General features: G+C 55.3%; 1 protein-coding gene across 1 annotated transcript in view; it reads left to right on the top strand.

The window, feature by feature from the left end:
• cyfip2 (cytoplasmic FMR1 interacting protein 2) overlaps positions 1-16,139 on the top strand; it is a 183,725-nt gene that overhangs the window by 43,862 nt on the left and 123,724 nt on the right. The gene's annotated exons all lie outside the window — the stretch shown is intronic.

Here is a 16,139-nt window from a genome sequence, read left to right as displayed (position 1 = left end):
AGAATCATAGGGGTGGCGCAGTGGTTAGCACTGCTGCCTCACGGCGCTGAGGACCCGGGTTCGAGCCCGGACCCGGGTCACTGTCCGTGTGGAGTTTGCACATTCCCCTCGTGTCTGGGTGGGTCTCACCCCCACAACCCAAAGATGTGCAGGGTAGGTGGATTGACCACGCTAAATTGCCCCTCAATTGGGAAAAAATTGGGAAAAAAAAAAATTGGGTGTTTGATAAAAAAAGACATAGAAACACAGGGAATAGGAGCAGGAGTAGGCCATTCAGCCCCTCAAGCATGCTCTACCATTCAATATGGCTGACCCTCTATTTCAACACCACACTCCCAAGCTCTCCCCGTACCCCTTGACACTTTTAGAGTTTAGAAATCTATCTATTTACTTTAAATATAATCAGTGGTTTGACCTCCACAGCCTGTTGTGCTACGGAATTCCACAGGTTCACCACCTTCTGAGTGAAGAATTTTCTCTCCCCTCAGTCCGAAATGGCCTCCCCCGTATCGTGAGGCTGTGACCCCTTGTTCTCGACCCTCCAGCCAGAGGAAATATCCCAGCAGCCAGTCTGCCCAGCCCTGTCAGAATTTAGTACGCTTCAATGAGATCTCCTCTCATTCCTCTGAATACCGGTCCAGTTGACACAATCTCCTCCTATGACAATCTGGAATCAGTCAGGGGAACTTTTGCTGCACTCCCTCAATGGCAAGTATATCCTTTCTTAAGAAAGGAGACTAGAACTGCATGTAATACTCCAGGTGTGGTCTCACCAAGGCCCTGTACTGCTCCAGTAAGACATCCTTGCTCCTGTACGCAAGACCTCTTGCAATAAAGGCCAACATACCATTTGCCTTCCTAACTGCTTGCTGGACTTGCATGCTTATTTTCAGTGACTGATGGACTAGGACACCCAGGTCCCTCTGTACGTCACCATTTCCCAATCTATTACCATTTAGATAATACTGTGCCATTCTGTTTCTCCTTCCAAAGTGGATAACTTCACATCCACGTTATACTGCATCTGCCAAGCATTTGCCCATTTGTACCGCCATCAATATGATGCGAGGCAGGTTGAGGTACTGTCAATTGAAGGCTTTATTAAGCAGAACTTTATTCCCAGCAGCGTGGTTACAGAATGCAACTGCTGAGGGAAATGGAGGGAAAAGCTGGGTTCTTATACCGGCATTTCTGGGTGGAGTCCAGTAGGTGGCAGATCCTATCAGGACCTGGCATCCCTCTACCAATAGCTTGTCGACACGTGGTGTACCATATTACCCCTAATACATACCACCACATTCACCCCTTGTTGAAAAAAACCCGGCAGGATGGTGATTTGCATGGTGGTATGGGTTTACAGAGTCGGTACTGTGCTGTAACTTTGAACAAAACACAAAATTATTGCTTCAACTGGGCCAACAGGCCAAACAGGGTCGGCATGATGCCATAACTATAACAAGACACAATAACTGAAAACGTTGAGAGTTAAAGTGATTCGATGAGCCAGATGGGCGCCCTGGTCGTCCTTTCCGATCGTCTCGGGCGTGGTGGTGATGGCGCTGGCTCAAGTCTCGTTGACTCTGGGAGCGTAGCGCTGTCCCCTGTGTCCTTACTCCTGGGCGGGTCAGGGAGGAGAACCGAACCCCCCGGGAAGGGGGTGGCTGCGGGATGAACCGGTGGGGGTGAGGAGGTGGTGATTGGCGTTGAGGGGGTGTGGGTAGCTCCGGCGGGCGCCAGATCTCGCAGGGAGACCGTGTCCTGTCGGCCATCGGGGTACTCCACATAGGCGTATTGCGGGTTGGCGTGAAGGAGATGCACCCGTTCCACCAACGGATCTGACTTGTGCGCCCACACATGTTTCCGGAGCAGAATGGGTCCCAGAGCTGCTAGCCAGGTCGGAAGTGGCGTTCCAGAGGAGGACTTCCTAGGAAAGAGGAGGAGGCGCTCGTGAGGCGTTTGATTCCTGGTGGTGCACAGCAGGGACCGGATAGAGTGAAGGGCATCCGGGAGGACTTCCTGCCAGCGGGAAATTGGGAGACTCCTAGACCGGAGGGCCAGCAGGACGGCCTTCCAGACCGTTTCATTCTCCCTTTCTACCTGCCCGTTCCCCCGGGGGTTGTAACTGGTTGTTCTGCTCGAGGCTATGCCCCTGCTGGGCAGGAATTGACGCAGTTCGTCACTCATAAAGGAGGACCCCCTGTCGCTATGGATATAGTCGGGGAAACCGAACAGTGTAAAAATGGTACCGAGGGCTTTAATGTCCGTGGACGCTGTCATGTCGGGGCAGGGGATGGCGAAAGGGAAATGGGAGTATTCGTCAACGACGTTCAGGAAGTACGCGTTGCGATCGGTGGAGGGGAGGGGGCCTTTGAAATCCAAACTGAGGCGTTCAAAGGGTCGAGAGGCCTTAACCAGGTGCGCTCTATCTGGCCTGAAAAAGTGCGGTTTGCACTCAGCGCAGATCTGGCAGTTTCTGGTGACTGTTCGGACGTCCTCGACGGAGTAAGGGAGGTTGCGGACCTTAAGGAAGTGGTAGAAACGAGTGACCCCCTGGTGGCAGAGGTCCTCGTGGAGGGCTTGTAGACGGTCCACTTGTACATTGGCACATGTGCCGCGAGATAGGGCATCGGATGGTTCGTTCAGCTTTCCGGGACGATACAAGATCTCATAATTGTAGGTGGAGAGTTCGATCTTCCACCGCAAGATCTTGTCGTTCTTGATCTTGCCTCGCTGTGCATTATCGAACATGAAGGCAACCAACCGTTGGTCAGTGAGGAGAGTGAATCTCCTACCGGCCAGGTAATGCCTCCAGTGTCGCACAGCTTCCACTATTGCTTGTGCCTCCTTTTCCACTGAGGAGTGGCGGATTTCTGAAGCGTGGAGGGTTCGGGAGAAGAAGGTCACGGGTCTGCCTGCTTGGTTGAGGGTGGCCGCCAGAGCTACATCCGATGCGTCGCTCTCGACCTTGAAGGGGAGGGACTCGTCGATGGCGCGCATCGTGGCCTTTGCGATATCCGCTTTGATGCGGCTAAAGGCCTGGCATGCCTCTGTCGACAGGGGAAAAGTAGTGGACTGGATTAGCGCACGGGCCTTGTCGGCGTATTGTGGAACCTACTGGGCGTAATAAGAAAAGAAGCCCCGGCAACATTTCAGGGCTTTGGCACAGTGGAGGGGAGAGGGAACTCCATGACGGGGCGCCTGCGTTCGGGGCCTATCACTCCATTACGCACTACGTAGCCCAGGATGGCTAGACGATCGGTGTGGAACACGCATTTTTCTTTGTTGTAAGTGAGGTTCAGGGCGTGAGCGGTCTGGAGGAATTTTTGGAGATTGGCGTCGTGGTCCTGCTGGTCGTGGCCGCAGATGGTGACGTTGTCGAGATACGGGAACGTGGCCCGTAAACCTGCTGGTCAACCATTCGGTCCATCTCTCGTTGGAAGACCGAGGCTCCGTTCGTGACGCCGAATGGAACCCTTAAAAAGTGGTATAACCGCCCGTCTGCTTCGAAGTATAGTTGCGGTCACCGGGATGGATGGGGAGCTGGTGGTAGGCGGACTTGAGGTCCACGGTGGAAAAGACCTTGTACTGTGCAATCCGATTGACAATGTCGGATATGCTGGGGAGAGGGTACGCATCTAGCTGAGTGTACCTGTTGATGGTCTGACTATAGTCGATGACCATCCTCTGTTTCTCCCCGGTCTTAACGACTACCACCTGGGCTCTCCAGGGACTGTTGCTAGCCTGGATAATGCATTCCTTCAGCAGCCTCTGGACTTCGGACCGGATAAATGCTCGGTCCTGGGCGCTGTACCGTCTGCTCCTTGTGGCGACGGGTTTGCAATCCGGGGTGAGGTTTGCAAACAAGGAAGGCGGTTCAACCTTGAGGGTCGCGAGGCCGCAGACAGTCAGTGGGGGTATAGGGCCGCCAAATTTAAATGTTAAACTCTGGAGGTTGCATTGGAAGTCCAACCCTAGGAGTGTGGGCGCACAGAGATGGGGGAGGACATACAGCCGGTAATTTCGGAACTCCCTCCCCTGCACCGTTAGGTTAGCGATGCAGAACCCCGTGATCTGAACGGAGTGGGATCCCGCCGCCAGGAACATTTTCTGGGTGCTTGGCCGAATTACGAGGGAACAGCGCCTTACCGTGTCCGGATGAATGAAGCTCTCCGTGCTCCCAGAGTCGATAAGACACGGCATCTCGTAGCCATTCACTAGGACTGCAGTGGTTGCAGTCTGGAGCGTCCGGGGTCGCGACTGGTCGAGGGTCGTCGAAGCCAGATGTGGTTGTTGAAGTTGAGCATCGTAATCAGGCAGTATGTGGCCGTCTGTGTCGGGGTCCTTCAGCCAAGAGTCCAGTAGGTGGCAGATCCTATCAGGACCTGGCATCCCTCCACCAATAGCCTGTCGACACGTGGTGTACCGTATTACCCCTAATACATACCACCACACCATTCACCCAACTTTCTAGATCGACTTGACGTCTCTTAACATCCACCTCAACACTTACCTTCCCACCAAGCTTTGTGTCATCCGCAAACCCTGGAATATTACTTTTGCTTCCCTCTTCCGAATCATTGATGTTTATTGCAAATAGCCGGGGCCCAAGTATTGATCCCTGCAGGACCTCACTGGTCGCTGCATTTCACTCTGAAAAAGACCCATTTATTCCTACTCGCTGTTTCCTGTATGCTAACCAATTCTCAATCCATGCCAATACATTAGCCCCAATTCCATGTGCTTTAATTCTGCACGCTAATTTGCAACTTAATCAAAAGCTTTCTGAAAATCCAAAGACACCACATCCACTAGTTCACCCTTATTTATTCTACGTCCTCAATAAACTCCAGTATGTTTGTCCTTTTCATATATCGATGTTGACTTTGCCTAACCCCTTGTTATTTTCCAATTGTTTTGTTATTGCACACTTTATAATAAATCGACTAGCATTTCCCCACAACTGCTGTTAGGTTAACAAGTCTGGAATTCCCTGCTTGCTCCCTACCTCATTTTTTTGAACATTGCAGCGCTCTGACAGTGCAGCACTCCCTCAGTACTGTCCCTCTGACAGTGCAGCACTCCCTCAGTACTGACCCTCTGACAGTGCAGCGCTCCCTCAGTACTGACCCTCTGACAGTGCAGCACTCCCTCAGCACTGGCCCTCTGACAGTGCAGCACTCCCTCAGTACTGACCCTTTGACAGTGCAGCACTCCCTCAGTACTGACCCCCTGACAGTGCAGCACTCCCTCAGTACTGACCTTCTGACAGTGCAGCACTCCCTATGTACTGACCCTCTGACGGTGCAGCACTCCCTATGTACTGACCCTCTGACAGTGCAGCACTCCCTCAGTACTGACTCTCTGACACTGCAGCACTCCCTCAGTACTGACCCTCTGACAGTGCAGCACTCCCTCAGTACTGACCCTCTGACAGTGCAGCACTCCCTCTGATAGTGCAGCACTCCCTCAGTACTGACCCTCTGACAGTGCAGCACTCCCTCTGTACTGACCCTCTGACAGTGCAGCATTCCCTCAGTACTGCCCCTCTGACAGTGCAGCACTCCCTCAGTACTGAACCTCTGACAGTGCAGCACTCCCTCAGTACTGATCCTCTGACAGTGCAGCATTCCCTCAGTACTGACCCTCTGACAGTGCAGCACTCCCTCTGATAGTGCAGCAGTCCCTCAGTACTGACCATCTGACAGTGCAGCACTCCCTCTGTACTGACCCTCTGACAGTACAGCGCTCCCTCAGTCCTGACCCTCTGACAGTGCAGCACTCCCTCAGTACTGACCCTCTGACAGTGCAGCACTCCCTCAATGTTGACCCTCTGACAGTGCAGCACTCCCTCAGTACTGTCTCTCTGACAGTGCAGCACTCCTTCAGTAATGACCCTCTAACAGTGCAGCACTCCCTCAGTACTGACCCTCTGACAGTGCAGCACTCCCTCAGTACTGACACTTTGACAGTGCAGCACTCCCTCAGTACTGACCCTCTGACAGTGCAGCACTCCCTCTGATAGTGCAGCACTCCCTCAGTACTGACCCCCTGACAGTGCAGCACTCCCTCAGTACTGACCCTCTGACAGTGCAGCACTCCCTATGTACTGACCCTCTGACGGTGCAGCACTCCCTATGTACTGACCCTCTGACAGTGCAGCACTCCCTCAGTACTGACTCTCTGACACTGCAGCACTCCCTCAGTACTGACCCACTGACAGTGCAGCACTCCCTCAGTACTGACCCTCTGACAGTGCAGCACTCCCTCTGATAGTGCAGCACTCCCTCAGTACTGACCCTCTGACAGTGCAGCACTCCCTCTGTACTGACCCTCTGACAGTGCAGCACTCCCTCAGTGCTGTTGCTCTGACAGTGCAGCACTCCTTCAGTAATGACCCTCGAACAGTGCAGCACTCCCTCAGTACTGTCCCTCTGACAATGCAGCACTCCCTCAGTACTGACCCTCTGACAGTGCAGCATTCCCTCAATACTGACCCTCTGACAGTGCAGCACTCCCTCAGTACTGCCCCTCTGACAGTGCAGCACTCCCTCTGTACTGACCCTCTGACAGTACAGCGCTCCCTCAGTCCTGACCCTCTGACAGTGCAGCACTCCCTCAGTACTGTCCCTCTGACAGTGCAGCACTCCTTCAGTAATGATCCTCTGACAGTGCAGCACTCCCTCAGTACTGACCCTCTGACAGTGCAGCACTCCCTCAATGTTGACCCTCTGACAGTGCAGCACTCCCTCAGTACTGTCGCTCTGACAGTGCAGCACTCCTTCAGTAATGACCCTCTAACAGTGCAGCACTCCCTCAGTACTGACCCTCTGACAGTGCAGCACTCCCTCTGTACTGACCCTCTGACAGTGCAGCACTCCCTCAGTACTGACCCTGACAGTGCAGCGCTCCCTCAGTACTGTCCCTCTGACAGTGCAGCACTCCCTCAGTACTGACCCTCTGACAGTGCAGCACTCCCTCTGTACTGACCCTCTGACAGTGCAGCACTCCCTCAGTACTGACCCTGACAGTGCAGCGCTCCCTCAGTACTGTCCCTCTGACAGTGCAGCACTCCCTCAGTACTGACCCTCTGACAGTGCAGCACTCCCTCAGTACTGACCCTCTGACAGTGCAGCACTCCCTCAGTACTGACCCTCTGACAGTGCAGCACTCCCTCAGTACTGACCCTCTGACAGTGCAGCACTCCCTCTGATAGTGCAGCACTCCCTCAGTACTGACCACCTGACAGTGCAGCACTCCCTCAGTACTGACCCTCTGACAGTGCAGCACTCCCTCTGTACTGACCCTCTGACAGTACAGCACTCCCTCAGTCCTGACCCTCTGACGGTGCAGCACTCCCTCAGTACTGTCCCTCTGACAGTGCAGCACTCCTTCAGTAATGACCCTCTGACAGTGCAGCACTCCCTCAGTGTTGACCCTCTGACAGTGCAGCACTCCCTCAGTACTGTCCCTCTGACAGTGCAGCACTCCCTCAGTACTGTCCCTCTCACAGTGCGGCACTCCCTCAGTACTGTCTCTCTGACAGTGCAGCACTCCCTCAGTACTGACCCTCTGACAGTGCAGCACTCCCTCAGTTACTGACCCTCTGACAGTGCAGCACTCCCTCAGTACTGACCCACTGACAGTGCAGCACTCCCTCAGTACTGATCCTCTGACAGTGCAGCACTCCCTCAGTACTGACTCTCTGACACTGCAGCACTCCCTCAGTACTGACCCTCTGACAGTGCAGCACTCCCTCAGTACTGACCCTCTGACAGTGCAGCACTCCCTCTGATAGTGCAGCACTCCCTCAGTACTGACCCTCTGACAGTGCAGCACTCCCTCTGTACTGACCCTCTGACAGTGCAGCACTCCCTCAGTACTGTTGCTCTGACAGTGCAGCACTCCCTCAGTACTGACCCTTTGACAGTGCAGCACTCCCTCAGTACTGACCCTCTGACAGTGCAGCACTCCCTCAGTACTGACCCTTTGACAGTGCAGCACTCCCTCAGTACTGACCCCCTGACAGTGCAGCACTCCCTCAGTACTGACCTTCTGACAGTGCAGCACTCCCTATGTACTGACCCTCTGACGGTGCAGCACTCCCTATGTACTGACCCTCTGACAGTGCAGCACTCCCTCAGTACTGACTCTCTGACACTGCAGCACTCCCTCAGTACTGACCCTCTGACAGTGCAGCACTCCCTCAGTACTGACCCTCTGACAGTGCAGCACTCCCTCTGATAGTGCAGCACTCCCTCAGTACTGACCCTCTGACAGTGCAGCACTCCCTCTGTACTGACCCTCTGACAGTGCAGCATTCCCTCAGTACTGCCCCTCTGACAGTGCAGCACTCCCTCAGTACTGAACCTCTGACAGTGCAGCACTCCCTCAGTACTGATCCTCTGACAGTGCAGCATTCCCTCAGTACTGACCCTCTGACAGTGCAGCACTCCCTCTGATAGTGCAGCAGTCCCTCAGTACTGACCATCTGACAGTGCAGCACTCCCTCTGTACTGACCCTCTGACAGTACAGCGCTCCCTCAGTCCTGACCCTCTGACAGTGCAGCACTCCCTCAGTACTGACCCTCTGACAGTGCAGCACTCCCTCAATGTTGACCCTCTGACAGTGCAGCACTCCCTCAGTACTGTCTCTCTGACAGTGCAGCACTCCTTCAGTAATGACCCTCTAACAGTGCAGCACTCCCTCAGTACTGACCCTCTGACAGTGCAGCACTCCCTCAGTACTGACCCTCTGACAGTGCAGCACTCCCTCAGTACTGACACTTTGACAGTGCAGCACTCCCTCAGTACTGACCCTCTGACAGTGCAGCACTCCCTCTGATAGTGCAGCACTCCCTCAGTACTGACCCCCTGACAGTGCAGCACTCCCTCAGTACTGACCCTCTGACAGTGCAGCACTCCCTATGTACTGACCCTCTGACGGTGCAGCACTCCCTATGTACTGACCCTCTGACAGTGCAGCACTCCCTCAGTACTGACTCTCTGACACTGCAGCACTCCCTCAGTACTGACCCTCTGACAGTGCAGCACTCCCTCAGTACTGACCCTCTGACAGTGCAGCACTCCCTCTGATAGTGCAGCACTCCCTCAGTACTGACCCTCTGACAGTGCAGCACTCCCTCTGTACTGACCCTCTGACAGTGCAGCACTCCCTCAGTGCTGTTGCTCTGACAGTGCAGCACTCCTTCAGTAATGACCCTCGAACAGTGCAGCACTCCCTCAGTACTGTCCCTCTGACAATGCAGCACTCCCTCAGTACTGACCCTCTGACAGTGCAGCATTCCCTCAATACTGACCCTCTGACAGTGCAGCACTCCCTCAGTACTGCCCCTCTGACAGTGCAGCACTCCCTCTGTACTGACCCTCTGACAGTACAGCGCTCCCTCAGTCCTGACCCTCTGACAGTGCAGCACTCCCTCAGTACTGTCCCTCTGACAGTGCAGCACTCCTTCAGTAATGATCCTCTGACAGTGCAGCACTCCCTCAGTACTGACCCTCTGACAGTGCAGCACTCCCTCAATGTTGACCCTCTGACAGTGCAGCACTCCCTCAGTACTGTCGCTCTGACAGTGCAGCACTCCTTCAGTAATGACCCTCTAACAGTGCAGCACTCCCTCAGTACTGACCCTCTGACAGTGCAGCACTCCCTCTGTACTGACCCTCTGACAGTGCAGCACTCCCTCAGTACTGACCCTGACAGTGCAGCGCTCCCTCAGTACTGTCCCTCTGACAGTGCAGCACTCCCTCAGTACTGACCCTCTGACAGTGCAGCACTCCCTCTGTACTGACCCTCTGACAGTGCAGCACTCCCTCAGTACTGACCCTGACAGTGCAGCGCTCCCTCAGTACTGTCCCTCTGACAGTGCAGCACTCCCTCAGTACTGACCCTCTGACAGTGCAGCACTCCCTCAGTACTGACCCTCTGACAGTGCAGCACTCCCTCAGTACTGACCCTCTGACAGTGCAGCACTCCCTCAGTACTGACCCTCTGACAGTGCAGCACTCCCTCTGATAGTGCAGCACTCCCTCAGTACTGACCACCTGACAGTGCAGCACTCCCTCAGTACTGACCCTCTGACAGTGCAGCACTCCCTCTGTACTGACCCTCTGACAGTACAGCACTCCCTCAGTCCTGACCCTCTGACGGTGCAGCACTCCCTCAGTACTGTCCCTCTGACAGTGCAGCACTCCTTCAGTAATGACCCTCTGACAGTGCAGCACTCCCTCAGTGTTGACCCTCTGACAGTGCAGCACTCCCTCAGTACTGTCCCTCTGACAGTGCAGCACTCCCTCAGTACTGTCCCTCTCACAGTGCGGCACTCCCTCAGTACTGTCTCTCTGACAGGGCAGCACTCCCTCAGTACTGACCCTCTGACAGTGCAGCACTCCCTCAGTTACTGACCCTCTGACAGTGCAGCACTCCCTCAGTACTGACCCACTGACAGTGCAGCACTCCCTCAGTACTGATCCTCTGACAGTGCAGCACTCCCTCAGTACTGACTCTCTGACACTGCAGCACTCCCTCAGTACTGACCCTCTGACAGTGCAGCACTCCCTCAGTACTGACCCTCTGACAGTGCAGCACTCCCTCTGATAGTGCAGCACTCCCTCAGTACTGACCCTCTGACAGTGCAGCACTCCCTCTGTACTGACCCTCTGACAGTGCAGCACTCCCTCAGTACTGTTGCTCTGACAGTGCAGCACTCCCTCAGTACTGACCCTTTGACAGTGCAGCACTCCCTCAGTACTGACCCTCTGACAGTGCAGCACTCCCTCAGTACTGCCCCTCTTACAGTGCAGCACTCCCTCAGTACTGACCCTCTGACAGTGCAGCACTCCCTCAGTACTGATCCTCTGACAGTGCAGCATTCCCTCAGTACTGACCCTCTGACAGTGCAGCACTCCCTCAGCACTGGCCCTCTGACAGTGCAGCACTCCCTCAGTACTGACCCTTTGACAGTGCAGCACTCCCTCAGTACTGACCCCCTGACAGTGCAGCACTCCCTCAGTACTGACCTTCTGACAGTGCAGCACTCCCTATGTACTGACCCTCTGACGGTGCAGCACTCCCTATGTACTGACCCTCTGACAGTGCAGCACTCCCTCAGTACTGACTCTCTGACACTGCAGCACTCCCTCAGTACTGACCCTCTGACAGTGCAGCACTCCCTCAGTACTGACCCTCTGACAGTGCAGCACTCCCTCTGATAGTGCAGCACTCCCTCAGTACTGACCCTCTGACAGTGCAGCACTCCCTCTGTACTGACCCTCTGACAGTGCAGCATTCCCTCAGTACTGACCCTCTGACAGTGCAGCACTCCCTCAGTACTGCCCCTCTGACAGTGCAGCACTCCCTCTGTAGTGCAGCACTCCCTCAGTACTGACCCCCTGACAGTGCAGCACTCCCTCAGTACTGACCCTCTGACAGTGCAGCACTCCCTATGTACTGACCCTCTGACGGTGCAGCACTCCCTATGTACTGACCCTCTGACAGTGCAGCACTCCCTCAGTACTGACTCTCTGACAGTGCAGCACTCCCTCAGTACTGACCCTCTGACAGTGCAGCACTCCCTCTGATAGTGCAGCACTCCCTCAGTACTGACCCTCTGACAGTGCAGCACTCCCTCTGTACTGACCCTCTGACAGTGCAGCACTCCCTCAGTGCTGTTGCTCTGACAGTGCAGCACTCCTTCAGTAATGACCCTCGAACAGTGCAGCACTCCCTCAGTACTGACCCTCTGACAGTGCAGCACTCCCTCAGTACTGACCCTCTGACAGTGCAGCACTCCCTCAGTACTGTCCCTCTGACAATGCAGCACTCCCTCAGTACTGACCCTCTGACAGTGCAGCATTCCCTCAGTACTGACCCTCTGACAGTGCAGCACTCCCTCAGTACTGCCCCTCTGACAGTGCAGCACTCCCTCTGTACTGACCCTCTGACAGTACAGCACTCCCTCAGTACTGACCCTCTGACAGTGCAGCACTCCCTCTGATAGTGCAGCACTCCCTCAGTACTGACCCTCTGACAGTGCAGCACTCCCTATGTACTGACCCTCTGACAGTGCAGCACTCCCTCAGTACTGACCCTCTGACAGTGCAGCACTCCCTCTGATAGTGCAGCACTCCCTCAGTACTGACCCTCTGATAGTGCAGCACTCCCTCAGTACTGACCCTCTGACAGTGCAGCACTCCCTCTGATAGTGCAGCACTCCCTCAGTACTGACCCTCTGACAGTGCAGCACTCCCTCAGTACTGCCCCTCTGACAGTGCAGCACTCCCTCTGATAGTGCAGCACTCCCTCAGTACTGACCCCCTGACAGTGCAGCACTCCCTCAGTACTGACCCCCTGACAGTGCAGCACTCCCTCTGATAGTGCAGCACTCCCTCAGTACTGACCCTCTGACAGTGCAGCACTCCCTATGTACTGACCCTCTGACGGTGCAGCACTCCCTATGTACTGACCCTCTGACAGTGCAGCACTCCCTCAGTACTGACTCTCTGACAGTGCAGCACTCCCTCAGTACTGACCCTCTGACAGTGCAGCACTCCCTCTGATAGTGCAGCACTCCCTCAGTACTGACCCTCTGACAGTGCAGCACTCCCTCTGTACTGACCCTCTGACAGTGCAGCACTCCCTCAGTGCTGTTGCTCTGACAGTGCAGCACTCCTTCAGTAATGACCCTCGAACAGTGCAGCACTCCCTCAGTACTGTGCCTCTGACAATGCAGCACTCCCTCAGTACTGACCCTCTGACAGTGCAGCATTCCCTCAGTACTGACCCTCTGACAGTGCAGCACTCCCTCAGTACTGCCCCTCTGACAGTGCCGCACTCCCTCTGTACTGACCCTCTGACAGTACAGCGCTCCCTCAGTCCTGACCCTCTGACAGTGCAGCACTCCCTCAGTACTGTCCCTCTGACAGTGCAGCACTCCTTCAGTAATGATCCTCTGACAGTGCAGCACTCCCTCAGTACTGACCCTCTGACAGTGCAGCACTCCCTCAATGTTGACCCTCTGACAGTGCAGCACTCCCTCAGTACTGTCGCTCTGACAGTGCAGCACTCCTTCAGTAATGACCCTCTAACAGTGCAGCACTCCCTCAGTACTGACCCTCTGACAGTGCAGCACTCCCTCTGTACTGACCCTCTGACAGTGCAGCACTCCCTCAGTACTGACCCTCTGACAGTGCAGCACTCCCTCTGTACTGACCCTCTGACAGTGCAGCACTCCCTCAGTACTGACCCTGACAGTGCAGCGCTCCCTCAGTACTGTCCCTCTGACAGTGCAGCACTCCCTCAGTACTGACCCTCTGACAGTGCAGCACTCCCTCAGTACTGACCCTCTGACAGTGCAGCACTCCCTCAGTACTGACCCTCTGACAGTGCAGCACTCCCTCAGTACTGACCCTCTGACAGTGCAGCACTCCCTCTGATAGTGCAGCACTCCCTCAGTACTGACCACCTGACCGTGCAGCACTCCCTCTGTACTGACCCTCTGACAGTACAGCGCTCCCTCAGTCCTGACCCTCTGACAGTGCAGCACTCCCTCAGTACTGACCCTCTGACAGTGCAGCACTCCCTCAATGTTGACCCTCTGACAGTGCAGCACTCCCTCAGTACTGTCTCTCTGACAGTGCAGCACTCCTTCAGTAATGACCCTCTAACAGTGCAGCACTCCCTCAGTACTGACCCTCTGACAGTGCAGCACTCCCTCAGTACTGACACTTTGACAGTGCAGCACTCCCTCAGTACTGACCCTCTGACAGTGCAGCACTCCCTCTGATAGTGCAGCACTCCCTCAGTACTGACCCCCTGACAGTGCAGCACTCCCTCAGTACTGACCCTCTGACAGTGCAGCACTCCCTATGTACTGACCCTCTGACGGTGCAGCACTCCCTATGTACTGACCCTCTGCCAGTGCAGCACTCCCTCAGTACTGACTCTCTGACACTGCAGCACTCCCTCAGTACTGACCCTCTGACAGTGCAGCACTCCCTCTGATAGTGCAGCACTCCCTCAGTACTGACCCTCTGACAGTGCAGCACTCCCTCTGTACTGACCCTCTGACAGTGCAGCACTCCCTCAGTGCTGTTGCTCTGACAGTGCAGCACTCCTTCAGTAATGACCCTCGAACAGTGCAGCACTCCCTCAGTACTGTCCCTCTGACAATGCAGCACTCCCTCAGTACTGACCCTCTGACAGTGCAGCATTCCCTCAATACTGACCCTCTGACAGTGCAGCACTCCCTCAGTACTGCCCCTCTGACAGTGCAGCACTCCCTCTGTACTGACCCTCTGACAGTACAGCGCTCCCTCAGTCCTGACCCTCTGACAGTGCAGCACTCCCTCAGTACTGTCCCTCTGACAGTGCAGCACTCCTTCAGTAATGATCCTCTGACAGTGCAGCACTCCCTCAGTACTGACCCTCTGACAGTGCAGCACTCCCTCAATGTTGACCCTCTGACAGTGCAGCACTCCCTCAGTACTGTCGCTCTGACAGTGCAGCACTCCTTCAGTAATGACCCTCTAACAGTGCAGCACTCCCTCAGTACTGACCCTCTGACAGTGCAGCACTCCCTCTGTACTGACCCTCTGACAGTGCAGCACTCCCTCAGTACTGACCCTGACAGTGCAGCGCTCCCTCAGTACTGTCCCTCTGACAGTGCAGCACTCCCTCAGTACTGACCCTCTGACAGTGCAGCACTCCCTCTGTACTGACCCTCTGACAGTGCAGCACTCCCTCAGTACTGACCCTGACAGTGCAGCGCTCCCTCAGTACTGTCCCTCTGACAGTGCAGCACTCCCTCAGTACTGACCCTCTGACAGTGCAGCACTCCCTCAGTACTGACCCTCTGACAGTGCAGCACTCCCTCAGTACTGACCCTCTGACAGTGCAGCACTCCCTCAGTACTGACCCTCTGACAGTGCAGCACTCCCTCTGATAGTGCAGCACTCCCTCAGTACTGACCACCTGACAGTGCAGCACTCCCTCAGTACTGACCCTCTGACAGTGCAGCACTCCCTCTGTACTGACCCTCTGACAGTACAGCACTCCCTCAGTCCTGACCCTCTGACGGTGCAGCACTCCCTCAGTACTGTCCCTCTGACAGTGCAGCACTCCTTCAGTAATGACCCTCTGACAGTGCAGCACTCCCTCAGTGTTGACCCTCTGACAGTGCAGCACTCCCTCAGTACTGTCCCTCTGACAGTGCAGCACTCCCTCAGTACTGTCCCTCTCACAGTGCGGCACTCCCTCAGTACTGTCTCTCTGACAGTGCAGCACTCCCTCAGTACTGACCCTCTGACAGTGCAGCACTCCCTCAGTTACTGACCCTCTGACAGTGCAGCACTCCCTCAGTACTGACCCTCTGACAGTGCAGCACTCCCTCAGTACTGATCCTCTGACAGTGCAGCACTCCCTCAGTACTGACTCTCTGACACTGCAGCACTCCCTCAGTACTGACCCTCTGACAGTGCAGCACTCCCTCAGTACTGACCCTCTGACAGTGCAGCACTCCCTCTGATAGTGCAGCACTCCCTCAGTACTGACCCTCTGACAGTGCAGCACTCCCTCTGTACTGACCCTCTGACAGTGCAGCACTCCCTCTGATAGTGCAGCACTCCCTCAGTACTGACCCTCTGACAGTGCAGCACTCCCTCTGTACTGACCCTCTGACAGTGCAGCACTCCCTCAGTGCTGTTGCTCTGACAGTGCAGCACTCCTTCAGTAATGACCCTCGAACAGTGCAGCACTCCCTCAGTACTGACCCTCTGACAGTGCAGCACTCCCTCAGTACTGACCCTCTGACAGTGCAGCACTCCCTCAGTACTGTCCCTCTGACAATGCAGCACTCCCTCAGTACTGACCCTCTGACAGTGCAGCATTCCCTCAGTACTGACCCTCTGACAGTGCAGCACTCCCTCAGTACTGCCCCTCTGACAGTGCAGCACTCCCTCTGTACTGACCCTCTGACAGTACAGCACTCCCTCAGTACTGACCCTCTGACAGTGCAGCACTCCCTCTGATAGTGCAGCACTCCCTCAGTACTGACCCTCTGACAGTGCAGCACTCCCTATGTACTGACCCTCTGACAGTGCAGCATTCCCTCAGTACTGACCCT

This window comes from Scyliorhinus torazame, chromosome 7 (assembly GCF_047496885.1).
Source record: "Scyliorhinus torazame isolate Kashiwa2021f chromosome 7, sScyTor2.1, whole genome shotgun sequence".
Classification (NCBI taxonomy): Eukaryota; Metazoa; Chordata; class Chondrichthyes; order Carcharhiniformes; family Scyliorhinidae; genus Scyliorhinus; species Scyliorhinus torazame.
The sequence above is the reverse complement of the archived record's forward strand: the minus strand, read 5'-3'. Positions and strand labels throughout refer to the sequence as shown.